The sequence below is a fragment of the Pteropus vampyrus genome, unplaced genomic scaffold, assembly GCF_000151845.1.
Source record: "Pteropus vampyrus isolate Shadow unplaced genomic scaffold, Pvam_2.0 Scaffold81, whole genome shotgun sequence".
Classification (NCBI taxonomy): domain Eukaryota; kingdom Metazoa; phylum Chordata; class Mammalia; order Chiroptera; family Pteropodidae; genus Pteropus; species Pteropus vampyrus.
The window spans coordinates 5,148,634-5,157,769 of record NW_011888862.1 but is presented as its reverse complement, the minus strand read 5'-3'; the positions used below and the strand labels follow the sequence as shown (position 1 = coordinate 5,157,769).

The 9,136-nt window shown below is 37.1% G+C and overlaps 1 pseudogene; it reads right to left on the bottom strand.

Moving 5' to 3' along the window:
- Positions 1-4,783: 4,783 nt before the first annotated feature.
- On the bottom strand, positions 4,784-4,903 carry LOC111741744 (annotated as a pseudogene).
- Between the last annotated feature and the right edge of the window lie 4,233 nt (positions 4,904-9,136).

Here is a 9,136-nt window from a genome sequence, read left to right as displayed (position 1 = left end):
AACTTTCATTCATCTCATTCTTTAGTAAAAGTAAACAGAAGTGCTGTGTGGTTTACAGAAAAGCAGCCACAAAGAACCTCTTTACTCTATTCATGAGGTTTTATCCATTTTAAGGTATTATCCAACCCAGATATGTAATCAGCAGCTCAGAAACTTAGCTACCTGAGGAAGGACTGCTTTGTTTTCCCACTCAACTATTGTAGAATTGATTCCAGATTCCATTTAGACCAGTCTTCAATATGAAATGCAATTGTTTGGATTATTCTGATGTCAGTAATGAGATGATTACATTTTTTAGTCAAAAGATTGTGTTTTTAAACAACGTCTCCTTTTCTGCTGTTGCAGTACATCTCAGTCAGTTGTGCTTATTTTGAGGAATATATTATGGCCTTGAGAAAGGGCTGACAAAAACTGAAGAGGAATATTGTATTTCTTGGTTCTCTACTTAAGTAAACTAGCTACTTTGTTCTCTCTCTTTGCTCCAAAGTTGTCTTAGTTAGAAATAAATGTTATTCATTTTCAGTAAAAGAGGGTTTCAAGTTTAACCACATCAAAGCATGTGATAAATGAAGAACAGAAAGCAGAGAAAAATGAATTTTGGACTTGATTGGTAAAAATTGACAAGCCCTTCTCATAGATATTGGCTTTGAAACATCAGTGAAATATGAATAAAAAAAGAAAGTTACTTAGCCAAACCTAGAAGGGACTTGGCTAAATTTGAAATAGTTACATGTAATCAAAGGCCACTTGATAATTTGTAAAACATCTTTTATGGGCCAGTTTTGACAAAGGCGTTTATTTTTAAAACTTGCTTATTGGGTAAAGATCCTTCCCCAATTGCCATTTAATTCTTTAGCACGTTCCGCTTCATCTAGCTTGAGTCCCCACTCAGAAACGCATTTGGGAAAGCATGACATTATGACAGGCCAATAACTGGGCACATGGTGTGCAAATGATGAAGCATGAACTCTGGCCCTTGTTTGCAAATGTTTAAGCCTGTGTTACATCACTACTCTGCTCCATGCAGAAATTCAGAAATGGGTTGTCAAGACCTTCTGAATCCATTCTCTTCTCATAGTGCACTAGAATCTACACTCCCAGATTAGGGATTACGCAGGTCCATGTGACCAAAGTTTTCCTCAATGCCATTTGAATAGTTACAGCTTCCAACTCCTTTGTTCAGCCTTTCTTCCTGCAAGCCAGACTTCCAGACTTGTCAGCAACCTGGCTTTAATCACAGGGATAAGGACTATGCTCTGGGCATATTAGCACCACAGATAGAGGGACCTATGATCCTTGACTGACTTTGTAAACCACCAAATCATTCCTAGGACCAGGTTCCCCTTCCCAGGAGTGTAGATCATTGGAGTCTTAAGATAATTAAAGGGATATAAGGACCAATTACATGGGAGTGTTAGAACCTTCATGCAACCAAGTGGGCTGTGTAGGACCCATGTAAGAATTTAATCCTGTCTCCAGGGAGTGAGTCCTTTATGGATACCTACACAGTGGTCAAGAGTCTTCAGAGCAAGCTAGCATTAGACAACTTCTTCTACAGTGCATAACAGTGGGGCTATGTGATAATCAGCCTGTTGCTGCAGATTATGATTCAGCTCATCTCCCATGTTCTCTCTATGTGCTCTTGGAATCTCATAGTCTTCAACATATGAAGAATCTGGAGTATTTTAGATATATTGAGTTTCGCGGTCATCCACCATGTCCTTAATCAATAGATAAGTAGGCAAATAGATGTACATAAATACTAAATTTCAATTAGTCGAGAAGGGAAAAAGTCAATGGACATAATCACGAGGGCACTCTGTTTAATAGAAGAGGAAATACAGACTGAAGGGCAGTAGCCTTACTTAGGAGATGTGGCATGATTCTGAAAGCTAATCCCATTGATGCCATCATAGGCCAAAACGTTAGGGGTTTTTTTTGTTTGTTTGTTTGTTTTTAATATTATTTTTTATCTTACTTGAAATTACAAAGATGGTTAGAGTAAAAGATGGGATCACAACACATTTCTTGAGATAAATATTTTTAAACTGAAAAATTGAGTTTTGATTGCGATTGCATTAAATCTATAAGTCACGTTGGGAAGAATTGACATCTTTATAACAATTCCATCATGACAGCCAGGAGTATGAGACAATTCTATATATTTAAATCTGTGTTTATATGTCTTAGTAAACTTTTATAATTTTTATCATGGTGGTTTCGCATATTAAGTAAATGAGTATTTTATGTTTTTTGTTGTTCTTGTGTGATCTGTTTTTCAAGTATTTATTCCACTTGGCTATTTTGGGGAAGGAAAACTATTAATTTTTATATATCTCCCTTGTGTGTAACCACTTTACTGAACTTCTTTTTCAGTTTAAATAATTTTTAGTGAATATTATTTTGTTTTATATGTGTATTATTGTCTTAATTTTCTTTTTGGTTTTTCAATGTTACCATATAGAAATGCAATTTACTTTTGAATGTTAATTTCATTAATTTGCTGAATTTATTAGTTGTAACAGGTGTTTATTTTTATTTTTTATTTTTTTGGTGGTGTCTGAAGGGATTCCTACATGTAAGATCATGCCACCTGCAAACGGACGATTTTACTTCTTTTCTATTTGAATGCCTTCTATTTCTTTTTCTGGCCCAATGGCTCTGGTTAGGACTTACAATACTATGTTGAATAAAAGTGGAAAGAGTTGGCATCCTTGTCTTGTTCCTGATCTTAGAGGAAAAGCTTTTAGCTTTTCACCATTTGGTGTGATATTAACTGTGGGCTTGCTAATCATGGCCTTTATTATATTGAGGTGCATTCCTTCTATACCTAATTTGTTGAGAATTTTTATCATAAAAGGATGTTTAATTTTGTCAGTGCTTTTCTTGCATCTGTTGATATGATCATTTGATTTCCCCTCTTCATTCTGTTAATGTGGTGTATCACATTGATTGATTTGTATATGTTGAACCATCCTTGCATCCCAGGCATAAATCCCACTTGATCGTAGTGTATGATCCTTTTAATGTACTGTTGAATTTGTTTGGCTAATATTTTGTTGAGGATTTTTGCATCTATGTTCATCAGAGATATTGGCCTGAAATTTTCTTTTCTTGTCGTGTCACATGAGTCTTTAAAAAGGATTCTGGAAGAGTCAGAGTAAGGGTCAGAAGGGATGTGATGATGGAAGCAGAGATTGAGTGATGAACTTTGAAGATATAGGAAGAGTCCAGGAGCCAAGGAATGCTGACGGCCACCAGCAGGCTAAAGGAAGAAAGGAAACGAACTATCCCTTAGAGCCTCCAGAAGGATCCTGCCCTACTGGCACCTTGACTTTAGCAAAGTGAAATTGATTTTGGGCTTCTTACCTCTAGTACTTTAAGAGAATAAGTTTGTACTGTTTTAAGCCGCCAAATTTGTGGTAATTTGTTACAATAGCAATAGAAAACTAATACATTTCCTTGCTCACATACTGATTTTTATCTCTTAAACATATACTTGCGTTCAAATTGACCTCTCAAGGTTTGCTTCTGGGGGGATCCAAACTGTGACTCTCACCATCTTCGTCCCTTCTTTTCACCTCATTCCAATCCCACATTGTCTTTTCCTGGACAGTTGCTGGAGTTTTACCAGCAGCTATTAAAATATTAAACCCACCACCAATGCACAGCCGTCTTTATTGATTGAATTCTATGTTATGCTTTCAGTATACTCCTCACTTGGTTTTCTTACTCGTCTATACCTATAATATTTTACTTGCTATGCGAGTGTGAAAGGAGATTTTTGTTCAAATGAAGTTAAGTCATGCTTGGAAGTTCAAAGTGATTTGGCATTTATAACCAAATTCAGCAAGAAGTCTTTTTCACAACATACCATTTCTCCTTTCATTTGAACAAAACTCCTTTTTTAATTTTCTTAATGATGATTTTGAAGAATTTTAAGGCCATTATTCATCAAGTACATTTATTATACTGTATGTGTAAAGGCAGAGACGTGAACATCTACTGCATCTATTGGGGATTACTTACAGGGACAGAATCAGTTATAGCTGGCTTTTAAGCCTAAAGGGAAAAATAAGGGGTATTAATTGGCAATATCGTTGGCAGGGCTAAAGAGTCAGACTACAAGCTGGACTTTCAGGAGCGACATTCAAAGCAAACCATAAAACCGGGTCTTCACACTGCTTCTCTACCACAGTATGAAAGGTGCTTTTTGAATGGGCCACTTCCACTAAAGTGCTGGCTTGGGAGCCACTGCCTCCGCTGTGATAGGGGAGCCACTTCTGCTAAGTTGCAAAAACACAGCCTCAGCTGCTAACATTGGAACTAGGACTCCTCAACTGTGATCTGCATCCACAAAGTGAATTTCTCACACCTGGCCTCTCTTCCTACTTAACTTGGTTCCAAATCGCAATATTGGACGAGTGCATCTGTTATGCAGAATTGAAATCTCATCCACAGTTTTAGCTGTGAGGGAATCTAAAAAAGTTACTTTCAAGTCTCTGTAATCCAGGAAGGCACAGAAAGGAGTTGGAACAGAATTGAACGAGCGAGTCCATAAAACTCGCTACGACCATGTGCTAGCAGCAGTAATAGAGCAACAAGAAAAAACGTTCTTCTTAGTGCTCCTTGGAATAGAAAACTGCATGGCTACAACAGCCCATTCCAGTTAATTGAGATTAATACTGTATTATTACCATTTTTATGTTTGGTTCTTCTGTGATTATGCCAATGTTTTGGTAAGCTTTTGTGAACCCATTATTTATTTATTTATTTATTTTCACGCCTACAGCACCCGGTCTTCCTGGGTGGTCTCCCATTCAAGTACTAACCAGGCCTGACCCTGCTTAGCTTCTGAGATCAGACGGTATCGGGCATGTTCAGGGTTGGCATGGCCGGAGACCTATTATTTTTTAATAAGCTGACTCATGTCATAAATCGCAACTTCCCTCTCATCTTTCCACATGCCAACCTCAGTGTTTTGGAACCTTGGGGTGTTGGATAATAGTTTTTGGGTGATGATTCTGAGCCTTCCTTTCATAACCACAGAGGAAACTTCTTGTGTTAATGTAGAAATTATTTTGTTGAATTAGATCCCGGGGCTATAAAATCTTGAATTATGCCCAATTACTGTAATTTTTATGGGTTTTGTTATGGTGTGATGCTTTGAGCATCCACAATCCACGTTCAGAGGAAAGGAGAAATGGTATGTTGTGAAAAAGACTTCTTGCTCAAGTTCTGTTTTATTGAAGCTGGGGAACTTGCATGGCAGCTGTTGCTACTTTTCCTTCTTTCTCGTTCTTCAGTGTTAATTTGCTAAGTGTTCTAGTTCCATTAGATGCTATGACGGGGAAAAAGCAGTAAGAACTGCTGTTCAGTTGACAGAGTTGTTTTGCCTTTGCTCCCCAGGAAAAACATTGGGAGACATCTGATAAATTTAGCTCTGTGAAAATAACATTTTAAAGGCAGATGATTGTTGGCTTTTATAATTTTACTCCTGGATTTTTGTTTGTGTATCTTCAGAGATTTTTGGATTGCAGTGAGAAACCAAAATATAACTTTAGGAAGATGGTTTATCCATCAAATAGTTTTGAAAAAAAAAAAAAAGTGCTCAGTGAAATGTGAATTGTGAAACTGGGCTCCTTGAAACAACTCTAAAAGCAAGATGTTTCTCTTCTGAGAGCGTCATCAAAGTTTGTATATTGCACTAATTTGAATAATCATAGGGGATCTTGGGAAGCCAGCAATGAAATATAAAATAACAAACATCTGGAAAGTTGGCAGGCATGAGTTGGAAGGCTACCTTGTAGAATGACAGCTGTGCAAGGTAAATGCTAGGGAATCAGGTGGGAGTAGTTATTGTAGTAGTAAGACTAGAGGCTATTATCGTATCAAACATTTCCTGACAACAAGACTCAAGGAAAACAAAGACGAATGACTTCAGAATCTGTGTATATAGTTAGGTAGGGGATGTAAAAAAGCATATGATATCTTTAATGTAAGGTAAGATATGAAAAAGATTCTCATGACACAAAGATAAAGTGTTATTAATTAGTCTAGATGCAGATGACTGCTTTTAACCATGGATGTCTGTAGCCATAATGGTAATGTATTTGGGCTAGATTTACTTTAATTAGTTAAATTATTAACCAATCAACTCAGTAAACAATACAAGTCAGTCATTTTTACTGATTTCTGCTGACCTCATTTTAGAAAGTTTGAGTGAAGAGACATTGTCTTATTCTTTTGTTATTTTTTTCCGTATTGTGTAGAATAGCCATGAATGATAAATATTCAATGAATATTTGAATATTTGACTCCTATTGTGATTCTGACTATAGAAGCTCTGAATAATTTGATTTTGAGAGCATGCATATTTATTTATTTATTGTTGTTGTTGTTGTTTTTTTTAAGTGGAAAAGGTAATACAAATTTGGCCATACCTACCAAACTAATAAATGTATTTATTCTTTGCCCCACCTCTTGACCTTGATCCTGTAGATACAAATGTACATGAAAGACAGGCTATGTGAACAGGGTTCCTCATTGCAGCCTGGCTTACAACCCGATGTCCAAGAATAGAAGCCTGTTTTACATAGCTACACCCAATCATTTATGTATTGTCTAATGCTGTTTTTTTGTTGCAAGGGTGGAGTTTAGTGCTTGGAACAGAGACCATATGTCCTGGAAAACCTAAAATAGTTATTATTTGGACCTTTATTTAAAAAAAGTTTACTGACTCTCAGCACTAAGTGTTCAATGTAACAAAATCTTACATATGCTTTTATGGTAAGTATGAATACAAATATAAAAGTTTAAAAGAAAGCCCAAGCCACGAGTTTCACTCTTGAGGATACACAAGAAGGATAGTGTTCTCTTTTAGTTTGAGAATCCTCCCCCGCAAGCGAGAAAAGACAGAAGGCAAGGTTGTTTATTATTAATTTATTTGGCAAGAATTCATCGGGTGTATACTCTGGGGAAACTACTCCTGGGACTGCAAGATGCAATGCATGATCCTTCTTGGGGGCTCACAATCTAACAAAGGAGTCAGACATGTTAAATAATTACAGTACACATCGATGAGTGCTGTAAGAAAGAAGAAAAGGTGCCATGGGAGCCAAAGCAGCAGCAGAAAATTTGTGAATCTGCCCAAGGCCTTAAAAAAGTGCATCATAACTGAGATAGGGTATTTACAAAAGGGAGTCATGTTGAAATCAAAATTGCCAGTGAGACATGTTTTACACTTTCTGAGCGAACGAGGACGGTGAAAGAGCATTCGTCTAATTCAAAACCGAGACAAAACGTTTAGGCCCAAGAATATTACTGTATCTTGTCTTTTTTCTTTATTTGTTTTTTGAACTCTGACCTATTCAGACTTTTGCAGTGGATCATTTGGTGCTTCATGAGAATAAAATCTACGTTTTACTGTCATAGGCGCTTTTCACTGAAGCAAAATTTATTCGCCTCTTTTGGTTTACCATAGGTTTAGTACATAAGACAAGCATAGCTAGCATAAGTGTGTTTAACACTAAAGAGAGTATTCATCCATGGGAATGAGGGCGATGAAAAACCACTAGCTTCACTTCCAGAATGTTGAGTTTTCATTTTCATTTTAGATTAGTTTATACTACTTGTTTTGGACACTCGTTATAACAGGTTCTTTAGTATTACTTGCTCGGATATGGAACAAAATGTGAAGATGTGTGACAGAATGGTTAATACATAAAGTAGAAAGTTCAGGTTCACATCACATTTCCTAATGTCTTCCTTTTGCTCCTGCAGACCAACTCTCCACCCTTTCTTTTCTCCTTAATGGACCGAAAGGCTGACTTACATGGATGCCATGAATGTGACTCCTGTCTTATGGCTTCTGGTTTGGTTCGGCCAATGGGGAGCCCTGGCAGGTTTCAGGAAGAGAAGAGAGTGCAGTTCAGGGTAGTTTTTTCCCCAGCTTCTCCCTGTAGGGTCATCATAAGTTGCATCCTTGGCCGCAGGAAGGACATGTAGCCAAATTCACTGAATTCTTGCTGTGTATAGGTTTCAGTACCTGCTTTCTCTTTGGCTCTTCTGTGCCCTGTTGTTGCTAGTCTTGGGGTACTTAGCCATTCCTGGTGATTTCTCTACTGCCTCCTACTTGTTTGTCAATAGTTTCTTTCTACGACTCTCCCTGCATTAGCCCAGCTGACCATGGCGTGCTGGGGAACTGAGGGATACTGTCGGTATACTCCATGAGGTTGTTTTGCAAATCAAAAATTTTAAATGCATAGTGGAACTTGCTATTAAAAGAATACTGAGGTGGATCTTTTTATAAAAGGAAGAATTCTTCTGTAAATCTAAATGAGCATCTCTTAATTTAAAAAAATCTATATGTTTATACATTACATTTATATGAATTGCTGCTTTTTTTCATGCAATTTGAAATTCAAGATTTTCAGATACCATTCAGAATACATCTCATTACTCTTCCTCATGACAGTCCCCCAAATATTTGAAGATATTTACTATTTTCGTACCTCTGAGATTCTTCTTCATTGTGGTGAGCCACTCCTTCCCACTCAAGTCCAACACATACTTCTTATAGGACATAATTTAAAAGTTTAAATCACATAAATCCTGACTTATCTCTTGAATATGCTTTTTCAGAGGCATCCAGATTGTCTATTGGAAAAATATAGTCAAAAATAAAAAATTTCACTAAACTTACTAGCATCCACAGAACACTAAAGTAAAGTGAAATTCTCATAAGGTATTTGAGGAGTCTTTTTGAAAAAACACGAATCTGCACTGTAAACTGAAGGCTGCAAGCTGTGGTCTGACTAGGGCAGAAAGACTTCAGTCTGACAATCACTGCTCATTCATTCCCCAGCCTCCCACCCCCTCCCCACAGTTATAGCATGCCATTGAGTTACAGGTGTCTTCTGGTCTACCAGAAGCCTTCAATTCTCTTTCAAACATGGAGCTGTTAATTGAGATTCCCCCTATTCTGTATTTGTACAGCCTTTAGGGTTTCTAGGGCACTCTCTGACATTTACTCCTGCTTCATTGCTTACTGGCTGGGCAAACTAACCTCAAACCTCATGTTAGAATAAAGACTAAGACACCATAACAAAGAAACTCTTCATACCGTGGCTTATAT